This window comes from Ailuropoda melanoleuca, chromosome 1, assembly GCF_002007445.2.
Source record: "Ailuropoda melanoleuca isolate Jingjing chromosome 1, ASM200744v2, whole genome shotgun sequence".
NCBI classification, from domain to species: domain Eukaryota; kingdom Metazoa; phylum Chordata; class Mammalia; order Carnivora; family Ursidae; genus Ailuropoda; species Ailuropoda melanoleuca.
The window spans coordinates 27,588,977-27,601,621 of record NC_048218.1 but is presented as its reverse complement, the minus strand read 5'-3'; positions in this window follow the sequence as shown (position 1 = coordinate 27,601,621).

The following is a 12,645-nucleotide window of genomic DNA, read 5'->3' as shown; positions in this document are numbered from 1 at the left end:
GGTGGGACTGGGGCCAAAGCCAGGACTTGCACTGGGGCCTCCAGAGCCACTGCCACTGCTACCACTGCCTCCTCAGCCATCGGTGCCTCCACTCCTTCATCAAGAACAAATTTAATCATCTCTATTACCAGTCAAGCCTTCCCCAACCTCCTCCACTGAAGCTGATACTTAGCCTTTCTCCATACCACACCTTGGAGTAATCATTATTTCTGCAGTTATCATGTGGTATTGCAACATATGGTTATACAAGTAGCTTTCCTAATACAATATAAGTTCTTTGAGTCTCAGAATTCAAACTTTTCCATTTTTGTAATCCATATATCTGTCATACTTGAGTAAGGCTTATTGAGATTGAGATGATTAAGTACATAGTAACTCCACTCCTTTCAAGGAGATACATGAGGAACACTTGAGTGTTTGCAAAATATTGCAAAGCTGCAGAAGCAAGTCTTCAGAGATATGCTCTCTAAAAAAATACTTCAAGAAAGAGCTAGCTCAATATTGAATGAGATTAACAAAGTTGGAAGTATGACACTGACTTTGAGACTTACTATAAAGCTACAGTCACCAGGACAGTGTGGTGTTGGCAGAAGAATCACTGGAACAGAATAGAGAACACAGAAATAGACTCACATAAATACAGTGAACTGATCTAAGATATAGCAGCAAAGGCAATACAGAGAGGCAAAGCAAAGACTGTCTTTTCAATAGTGGTTGAACAATGGAACAACTGGACATCACATGCAAAAAAAAAAAAAACAGTGTATCTAGACAATCCTCTTACCCTTTACAAAAATCAATTCAAAATGAATCATAGATCTAAATATAAAACAAAAAGATATTAAACACCTAAAAAATAACACAGGAAAAAAACCTCGACAACATTTGGCACGACCGTGACTTTTTAGATATAACACCAAAGGCATGATCCATGAAAGTAATAACTGATAAGCTGGACTTCATTAAAATTAAAAACCTCTGCTCACTGAAAGACAATGCCAAGAGAATGAGAAGACCAAGCCACAGACTGTGACAAAATATTTATGAGACACATCTGATAAAGAACTTATCCAAATAGACAAAGAAGTCTTAAAACTAAACAATAAGAAAATGAACAACCCAACTGAAAAATGTCCAAGGACCTTAATAGACCTCACAAAGAAGATGTACAGATGGCAAAAAAGCATGTGAAAATGTGCTCAACATCATATGTCATCAAGGAAATGCAAATTAAAACAATAGTGAGATTCCACTACATTATCTATTAGAATGGCCAAAGTCCAGAACACTGACAACACAAAATGCCTGTGAGGAGGGATAGCAAGAGGAACTCCACTCGTTGCTAGTGGTAATATAAAAGGGTATAGCCATTTTGGAAGGCAGGTTAGCAATTTCTTATAAAACTGATGAAAGATAGTTGGAAGGCAGGCAATCAGGGACAAGGGGCATCGGCACTAAGAGGAAACCACCCTTACAAAGATTTTACACTATCCTGGGAGGAGTCCTCCACCCTTTCCCACATGATAGATAGGTGACAAAAACCTGATTGGATGACAGGCGCAGGGAGGGTTCATCAGATTAAAACAGCCCACTGACAAGCCCATGAAAACCCCTCGATTTAGAAACCCTGATGGCAACCTTTTCAGCACCAACAGAGAAAAAATCCTGTAACAAAACCAAACATACTCTTACCATATGATCCAGCAAACATGCTCCTTAGTATTTACCCAAAGGAATTGAAAACTTATGTCTACACAAAAATCTACACATGGGTGTTTATAACAGCTTGATTCATAATTGCTAAAACTTCCAAGTAACCAAGATGTCCTTCAGTAGGTGAATGGATAAATAAACTGTAGTATATCTGGACAATGGAATATTATTCAGTGCTAAAAAGAAATGAGCTACTGAGCCATGAAAAGACATGGAGGACTCTTAAATGCATATTTTTAAGTGAAAGAATCCACTCTGAGGGCCTAACTATTATACTGTATGATTCCATAACAAAAAAAACAAAAAAAAAAAAAAAGCAAAACTAGGGAAACAGTAAAAGTGGAAGCAGTAAAAACTAAAACTATGGAAACAGTAAAAAGACAAGTGGTTGCCATGAGTCGGAGAGAAGGGAAGGATGAATAAGGAGAACACAGGGTTTTTTATGCAGGGAAAATACTCTGTATGATATTGTAGTGATGGATGCATGTCATTTTACACTTGTCCAAACCCATAGAATGTACACCACCAAGAATGTTAACTATGCAAACTATAATGTAAACTGTGGAGGTTGGGTGATTATGATGTATCAATGTGGATTCATCCATTGTAACAGATGTACCACTTTGGTGGGGGATGTTCATAACGAGAGAGGCTCCCAAGCGTGTGAGCAGAAGTGTTATAAGGTGGAGGAGGGGCAGTAAAGTATCTTCCACACTAAGAAGGCACTTTGAGACCAAAAAGCAAAGCAAGCCATTCCTCACCACTTACACAATTTTATTCAGGGTAACTCACTGACAGGGAGGGGGTCAGGTGGGCACGTGATCCAGGCACTAGGCAGTTATTCTCTGCAAAGTCTGGATTTTATAGAGGGAGGGGCTACTAGTTATCTAAAGTGATGCCATCTGTGTGCCAGAGGGGAGGGAGGGGAAGAACTGTGTTATCTCTACTAGTTATCAACGGCCTTAGGGAAGATCAGAACAAGTCTTCCTGCATTCCAGTCAGGATATACAATAACCTCTAAGGGGCCTACGGGAAGGCCATTGCACAGACATAAACAAGATGGAGTAGCTAATTTGGAGTCAGTATTGTCAGCCATCCCTACAAAGGGATATATAGGAAATTTCTGTAACTTCCTCCCATTTTTGCTGTGAAACTTAAACTGCTTTAAAATTAATAATAATAATAAATAATGTCTTAGTAAAAGAAAATGCTTCAGGCAGTCTCTGAACGGAGACCATCTGGCTAACAATCCAGCCAGATGACCAGCTTCTAATGACCTCAGAGCACAATCTTGCCCCGACATATACAGTTCACACAGCACGACTGCTCTGTAACTTCTAAAGTCGCTGACCAGTGACCAATGCCTTGCTTCTTGCCTCTACCGTGTGTAAAGGTAGTAGTTAGCCCACATGCAGATAATAGTGTACTGTTATTATGTGCCAGACATTATAATTACTTAATCCTTACACCAACCCTGTGAAGAAAGCATGATTACTACCACCATTCCTCAGCTGAGGAAACTAAGGCAGAGAGCTTAAGTAGTCAGATGAAGATCACCAGATGGTATGTGGCAGATCCAACATTTGAACTCTGGAAGCCTGGCTCCTGGGCTTGGACTTGAAACCACGAGTCACCACAGACCGGTTGTAGGAGTACTCCTCCCACAAAGTCAGAATCCTAGACATTGCGGTTCTCTGGAAACGCACTCAGAAGTGTTTAAGATGTGAAGTCCTGAAGGACAACCAATATCCTTCTGTCGCTTATTCTACAAAATGAGATTTCAGGGAGGAAAGAGCGACAGTAACAGAGGCACAGCATTTTTCCTCTTATAAATTTATTCATCACAACGTTTTATGCCGAAACACATAGTTTGTATGTTCGTTGCACAGTTATAAATAGATACACTCAATCTGGTAAAATGTAGAGAAAGTGGGCAGAGTATTTTTAATCTTGATAAAATGCTTCAGAAAGAAGCCCATTCTCGGGCTCTTTTGGGTCAGAAATAGGGATGTTTGTGAACTAGATTCCTTGCCTCGATGTAGGTGTCCCGTGTTCAGTAGCCTTGAAGGTAGGTATTTCATGTTGAGTCTATTTTTGTTCCTTGAACTGTAAGAGTTGGTATATCCAGCACCTCCACAGAGTTCCTCTACCTGATTTAGGTGTTCTGATGTCCAGGAAGTCTTTGCCATTAAGGGATGATATTTCATGGGCATTTCTGTTGACATCTTTTTTCTCAGAAACCAATTCCACTTTACCCTGCCTACATTTGAAAATGAATCATTTAATTCATTTCTTCTAATCTCTTTATTTGCAGTCCATCAATTTTATAACAGAAAATAAACACTACACCCACTGTTGCAACTAGGAATGATGACTGGCATAATTTTTATATGTCATCACACAATATTATTGTTATTTTTTCATAATAATATAAAGGTAATAACTCTTAGTTATTTCAATCATTTCTAGTTAAAGTAGAACTAAATGAAATTAAAGTCACAGTACCCTTCTAGGTTCAGAAATTGAAGTCATCCTTAATACCATTTTAGAACATGATAGCATATTAAGGGTGGATAATTATGTAGAAAAAGAACTGGTTTAAAAAACTGGATTTAAAAAAACTGGATTTTGGGGGGTGTTCTTGGGCAGTCTCATTTCTGCACAATTTGTGAGCACTGGCTGCCTTGTTTGAATATCTTTTCAAGAATGTCTGTATAGAAAACCGGCTTGGGGTATAGAAGCAGTGTCTCCTTCTGGAGCAAAGGCTGAGCACATCTCTCTCTGGGGAAAAGTCCTGGCAAGTGAACTGCTATAATAAACGATATAGATTCCCTAAGCTTGTGGTTGTTCTCTATAGTACGATCTGCAGATATTGCTGGGCCCCTTTGTGTCGCCCTGTGAGAGTTGTGTACTCGGCTATCCTGTTGCTAAGAGCAATACGGTGTTTCTCCCTCTGAGCCAGAAGTCTTTTCTTCAGCCAGCATCCACTCACTGTGGCAGGAAAACTTGTAAGCTTGCGAGTAGGGTAATGTCTCAGACCCTTCTAAGTTATGGATGAAAAGATCTAAAAAATTTTTAATGTACATTTTTATACATAGATACAGGTTTGGAGTGCATTAGTGAAGTGGGGAGAGAAAAATAGAAATTAAGAGGAAATGCTAATAGGGATAGGATTTTATGATTTTTAAATTCACTTCTTTTTGTTTTTCCATGCTTCCACAATCGATATGTACATAAACAGAAAAAAAAATCAATGTTTCATTAAAATAACATGCCAGGTATACTATACTTTTTTGCCAATGTGAATTATATTTATTTTAAAATGGTAGTTTCAGTGTTTTCAAACTTAGGAATATAGAGAAGTTATTAATTTTTCTGTATTCTTTTACATCCTATCACTTTACAGCATTCTTATTTGTTACAAGGGTAGCTGATTCTATTGTGTTTTGTTGGTGTGGAGTATTACCATCTATTATTAACTTTAGAAAAGGGGAGGACTCAAAGTTAATGGTGTTTGTGCATGGTGGTAATACATAATATAATATGTTGCTTAAGTGTATTATATAATATTCCTACTTAAGCTATATATCATATATACCTTCTTTATTGTCTCTCAAATTTATACATATTTTTTATATACTTATGTTTCCATTTCACATTTTATTTGGGCAAAATTTCCAGATAATAACAACTACTAAGAGTGATAACAGGTTTCCTTACCTTGATTCTGATGTCAGCAAGAGTAACTTGGCTGTTGTATTAATTAACTGAAAAACATTGATTTAAGACATGCACTATTATCTTAAAAGTGTTTTCTTTTCTTTGTAGTTTAATAAAGTTTTATTTTGTCCTTCTATTTTTTTGAGCTGAGGTTTGGATTTTGTACTGGCTTAAATAGTGTCTCCCCCCAAAATCCATGTCCACTCAAAACCTCAGAATGTGACATTATTTGGAAATAGGGTTTTTGCAGGTGAAGTTAGTTAAGATGAGGTCATGCTGGACATTTCCTCCCTCAATTTCCATATTTAATAAGTTGGCGTGTTATAGTTCTACCTTCAAAATACTTGAGTCTAACCACTACATCCAGCAAAACAAACAAACCAAACCAAAACAACAACAACAAAAACACCATGGACCTAGCCACCATGATCACACAGCCTTCTTAGCAGTTCCTCTGCTTTCCAACTTACCTGCCTATTGGAAATGGCCTTCCAATAATGAAATACAAACACTGTTACTCTTATGTTTGAATGATATTAATGGTTTTATATTATATTTAGAATAAAATTCAAACTATTACCATGGCCAAGAAGATGTTTAAAATCTGGCTTCTGCCAATGTCATCAACCTCAACTCTTGCCACCATTCTTTGGATTGCTGAACTCCTGGCTCCACTGGCCTTCTTCCTATTCCTCCAACACACTTTCATTCCTCAGGTCCTTACACTTGCGATACCCTCTGCTGGAAATGCTGTTCCCTAGACCCTTGTATGGATGGTTCCGTCTTGGCATCTAGGCTTCTGCCGAAATGTTATCTTTCGGGGAGGCTTTCAACCATTTCAACTAACTCAGTCCCTCTAATATCATTATCTCTCTTCGTTGTTATTTTCCTTACCAATCTCTGAAATTAAATTTTTGTTACCTTATTTATTCTTTGCTTGAAGCTTATTGAGTTCAAGAACATGCTCCCTTTTCCTCATGGCTGTGTCCCCAGCAAGATGTCAGGCACACAATATACATCCAATGCATGTTTGAATGAACAAATGAATATCTATGTAGACATGTCTGATTTACACATTCTAGATGCAGCACATAGTTTTTCTTGCAATGATCCATGCTATACCTATTTCATGTTTCAGAAAGCATATTGCTTGACTTTTGCTGCATAATAAACCATCCCAAAACAGTGTCTTAAAACGACCACAACTGTATTTCCCTCATGATTTTGTGAGTCTATTGTGTTTCTTCAGGTCTGGGCCAAATCTACCAATCTGTGTCTGTGGTCAATCTGCTGGGTGGCAGTCGTTGGCTGAGGTGTCTCAATTCTCCTACATTCCTTGTCTCATCATTCCAGCAGCCTAGCTTGGGCATTTTAACATGATGCCTCTGGGATCCGAGGGCAGCAAGTACTTGTCAGGTCTCAGGTCGGTTTACATTTGCCATTGTCCCAGTGGCCAAAGGAGGCACGTGTTCAAGCTCAGATTCAGGGTTTGAGGGTGTTATCTATGGGAATGGTTACAGGGAGATTTGAACAAATTGGGTGATATTACTAAAACAATCTACCACAGGTGGAAAGCCACCGTAGTCTGTGTATATGTATTTCCAATAGTATAATTTTCCTGGGTTTGTGGGCTACTGATGACTAGAAAGTGAAATACTGTAGAATGTGGAGAGTGGAAATTTTCTTGCTTTCAGAAAGTTACTGAGTCCAGTAGATAAATGACCACACACCTCTGGTTGGAAAGTGAAATGGAATCACTGTGCAATGGGTCAAATTCTCTTCCCACCCCCTATTCTCAGTTCAAGTATCTGCCTCAATGTCCCATTTATGTTTGGTTATTATAACTTCCTTCTGAAGTTTGTAAGATTATAAGTAATTTTCCTAGATTATAGATATTTTTAATCCTAGATTCTGTGTATTTCCTTGACTTGTTCAAATGAAAGAGAGGTAACGGTGAATCTATCACTGTTGGCTGCCATCATCATAACCCTGTGGTGTCTTCCAAATTTTTCTTTACTTTATATTAAAACTGCACCTATATTCAAATCTATAAATATTGGTCAAGTGTTGTTTTCTTTGGTACAGATTGCGGGAAAATATGGTTGAAATAAGATAGTCCTTATGATAAGTAACTCATTATTTCACAGAAATTGTATCTTGTGTTTCAGAATGAAAGTTTCTTGGGGGTGGTGTCCTAGGTCATGTGGTTCTAAGAATACACTTAGTTTGATCATTAAGATAAAGTGTATTCTTAATATATATTCTAATTCTCTTTGTCACTCTCTCTCTCATCTCATACCCCCTCCCAATTAAAAGAGTCTTTGCTAAGAGTAAGCCCACTTTCTAAGTCCTTCCTTCTTCATTTACTTTGACAACCCTCATCTTGAAAACTTTTTCTATAGCTATTTTCCCAATTAAGCACCTCTCCTACCAAATGTTAAAGTGTAACACAACACTAACATGTATTGGAGAGTAAAAAACCCTTTGATAGCTTATGGCAAGTTCAACTGACAAAGGTCCAGTGATTTCAGAATCTACGCCTGCTGCAGATTTTGGTTTTTTTTTTAACCTTTAAATTGTTTCCTTTTCCAGGGAGTTGTTTTCAAAAGACCTGAATTTTATCATTCTTCTATGTGTTCTGAGTGTTAGTGTTTTAATACTTTAATGATTTATGTGGAAGAATTTTTTTGAATTCAGTTCTAAATGCAAATTGTTCTTAAGTACTCTGTCTTGACTAACATCATCTAATGTTAAAATCTGGTTTTACTATATTTTTAGAAAAGAGTTTAACACACAGATAATCTTAAATTTGCTGTACTGTAGAGCTCTGTGATCTCCAACCAGAACGACTTGTAACATTTTGTTCTTCTAAATAGCCTGCAATCAAATGGTGACTGCCTACTCTTCCTGACAAAGCTGAAAAGAAACTTACTGCTTCATTTAATTCTGCATTTATCATTCAACAAATATTTATGAGACCCCTGAAACAGTCAAGGCATTGGTCTAAACCCTGAAAATACAAAGATGTATAATACAAAATGTCCTACTCAGGAAGATCACATCCTTGTGATGGATATAGACAAGTAAGCGAAGAGTTAATAGCCCATGCTGTAACAGGGACATAAAATATCATCTCTGGGAAACACAGGAGGAGGTGAAAGCAAAGGAAGAAGTGATTTGGTGAGACATAACAAGTTAACTATGGAAAAGGCCAAGAAAAGGACCAAGTGAGAAGTGAGGACAAATCTGAGTTAAGAATTGGAAGGTGCTAATGGGGATCAAACAGGAAAGCTGGAAAAGTGTTCAACGGAGTCCTAGAGAATCTGGGGGAATGATCTGTTGCTTTGAATCTTCAAACACTTTCTGCAATATTATGTTCCATTTGAAACACTTTAATCATGACTGCTAGCCCACATGCAAACACATTCTTCCATGTCCCCGTGAGAAATAATTCTACCCCTAGCCAAGAGCCTAGCATTCCAGAAACTTAAGCCATGATACAGAAATCCAAATTCAATTCAACACCATCTGCATAACCAGCTGTTCACCTCCCATATTTTCTTCTTTTTTCATGTACCACATGTTCATGGGAAAAAAGAAATTATGAATGAAAATGTTATCTGTGCTTTGAAGTCCTACATTTCATAACCCCAAAGTCTTCCACTGATGTTCTCTGACAGCATTGTTTATGCCACCTGGAGAAGCAGATTATATTTCCTTGGGGCAGGACTCAGGTATTTGGTAACTTTTAACAGGGTCTTCATACTAAGATCCTAAAAGCATACTCCAGAAAACCAGCACATGTGTCTGGTGATTTGCTAGAAGGGTTACATTCAGCAAGCCCCTTGGCAGTTGGCAGGCACTCACCAACCACATCACAGTTTTTGAGTCAGGCTCTTCTTTTTGCCCTATGCTTCTTTTCCAGTGGCCTTGACTTCCTGTTCACACATCCATCCATTTATTCATCCACAGACATTTACCTAATGCCTATTACATACTCAATAGCCAACATACAACAAATATATCTTTCAAGTATTGTCAATTGATCAAAGATTTCCTTTTCCTCTTTTATTCCCCTTGGTCACTGAAGGTAATAAAAGTATCTAACTTGCAGGGCATTTTTAAGCACTAAATGAAATAGTGCAAGTCAATACTTAAAACACAGGCTGGTGGGGCACCTGGCTGCTTCAGTTGGTAGAGCATGTGACTCCTGATCTTGTGATCGTGAGTTCAAGCCCCACCCTGGGCGTAGATCTTACTATTAATCAGTCAATCATAGACTGGTCCGTAGTAAGTATGCATTATGTGTTTGCTATTAATATTATAATAATGTCAAAAAATAGGATTAATACAGAGGTCATAAATGTTATGACCCACAACAACACTTTTATGAATGTAACTAATTATAAGTAAGTATTCTTATAATTGTGCCTTGTCTATTTTGGCCACACGTACACACAAATTAAACAATTATCCAGTACATTAGAATAGTATTACAGCTTATAAATGATGCAATTTGGGCTTTTTAAAATGTATAGTTTGCTAAATGAAATCCAATTGGTCAAGGATTATACTTCCTTGTCATTTCAGTCAACCACTGTGGGAACAAAGGCATGATTTCTTGCTTTGCTGATTATTTTTGTAAATATAAAGTTTATTATTGCACGGAAACACTAAGAAGGCACATCAATAAAACACTAATATAGTATTTAATTAGATAAATCCTAAAATTAACTTAAAAATAATAAAACTATGTTGTTGAGAGGACTTTGAAAGACAAGGTTGAGTCTGATTTTATGATTCATGCCAAGTAGGCATTCTGAAGGACAAAGAATCTAAACATCTCATCTCTTTGCTTCCTTTTCTATCTGTTCCAGAACATCATGCCTTCAAAGCAGCCTGGCATAACGTATTTTGTGCATAATGTCTACGTGTACCTTTTGTTGTCCCAGATAATTGCTGTAGAAACTTTATGATCCTCCAAAAAGTGCATTTTTTCCTCTTCTATTTTTGATCTATGATTTCCACAAATTAAAAAAAAACCAAATACGATTAAAAATATTGCTTGAAGACTATGAACTTGAGGTCAGAGGAGTCAAAGTCTTCTTCCCTTATCTGCCTTTATTAAAAAAAAAAAGATGGGAAGAATTAGGATCCTGGAGAAGTTATTGCAATATAGAAACCTATAAACATTTTGTAAGTTTATGCCTTCAAGTTTTCCCTGGGAGATCCTATGGCAAGGAAGTTTTATTATGAGGTTTGCAGGATCCGTTAATATGCTATAAGTCTCTCTATTACCCAGAGACCCAAGCAACCAGGAACACTGGAATAGAATTTCTCCTCCTCATAATATATCTATAGTGAATTTTATTTAATTTTAAATGTCATTAATATCACAAACTGAGACTTGAAAGTTGCTAGGGCTATCTGGCAAATTAACTGGAGGGGATTAGAAAAGTGAAATTACATTAGGGTTTGTAGTTTTGTTTAAGAATGTAGGAAGTCTATGAGCAAATGCCTACCTGACAGAGAGGAGAAAACAGGTATCTCTGCAAACTTGAGTCTGAGGCCTGTGGAGTGAAGGGCTGAAACAGAAACTGAAGGAGCTGTCTTCAAGGACTGTCGGACAGTCGGGGGGTACAGGCTGCACTGATCAGATCCCTAGACAAAAAGTGAGGAGCCTTCTACTTGTTTCTGCCTGGAACACACATCTAATACATCAAGGGTCTTCACACAATGGTCCCAATTAATCTTCAAAAGACTTATTAGGCAAAGGTCATCATTGTGGAACTAATGAGTCATGGCAGGTGTTATAGACTGAACTGTGCCCCCCCAATTCATATACTGATGCCCTAACCCCCAGTACCTCATAATGTGACTATAATTGGAGATGGGGGTCTTTAAATAAATGATTAAATTAAAATGAGTCCATTAGGGTGGGCCTTCACCCAACCTGACTGGTGTTTTCATAGGAAGAGGAAATTCAGGCACATGAAAGAGACACCATCCACAGAGAAAAGACCATGTGAGGGCACAGCAAGAAGGCAGCCTCTGCAAGTCAAGGAGAAAGGCCTCAGAAGAAATCAAGCCTACTGACACCTTGATCTTAGACTTTCAGCCTCCAGAACTATGAGAAAATAAAATTGTGTTGTTTAAGCCACCCTTTCAGTGGTATTTCGTTATGGAAGCCCCAGAAAACTAATATACCAAGAAGTCAAAAGCATAGAGACTGACTGTAATAGACAGATTAGTCTAGAAACATACATGAAACAAACCATGGGAGTATTCAGACGTAAGTGAGAGGGAGCTGAGGCCCCAGGAATCCTTCACTTTCTTCATCAGTAGAAATAACAGGCCAACCACATAGGGTTTTTGTAAGGATTAAATGAGTTTATATATATATATATCTCAACTCATTTAATAATTCATTTATATATATATTATTAAACTGTGTAGGAAGACAGTGATGTATGTGTTAGCTATAACTATTTTTATTATTATTATCATTACGGGCAGACACTAGTCAAAATCTTGACTTAATCTTCACAAAAATTCTTAGATGACTGAGACATTGTGAGGTAAGTTTAGCTACTCAAGTTTACACCATCAGTAAGTGGACCCAAGATTTGACCTGAAGCATTACAGACCCATAATATTATTGTGCTCCATAGAAACAAATTTATTTACGATGCAAAATAGATCAAATGGAGTACTAAATGCCAAATGGATCACTAAACAGAAGTTATACTTATGTTTACAAGATTTACATTAATCCCAGTGACTTCTCCAAGTGACAAATCTACAATTAAAAATATACATACTCACTCATTTTACTACTGCAGCCTGAGAAGTAGAGAATGATACTATTTAGACAGTGTATTGAAGCAATCGGCTTCTCTTTTTTTTTCTGAAAACGCAGTATCTGTTATTAATAAGTAATTAAGGGAAACAGTCAGTGATAAACATTTGATTGAGGTAAACAGAAATAAAGAGCTTTTAGAGTATATTCAGAATGTGGGGTCCCTGTGTGGCTTAGTTGGTTATCTGACTCTTGGTTTGGCTCAGGTCATGTGCTCAGGGTTACAGGATCAAGACCGGGCTCTACACTCAGCATGGAGTCTGCTTGCCCCCTCTCTCTCCCTCATCCTGCTCAAATAAAATAGATAAATTCTTAAAAAAAAAAAAAGAATATATTCAGAATGCTTTACCATA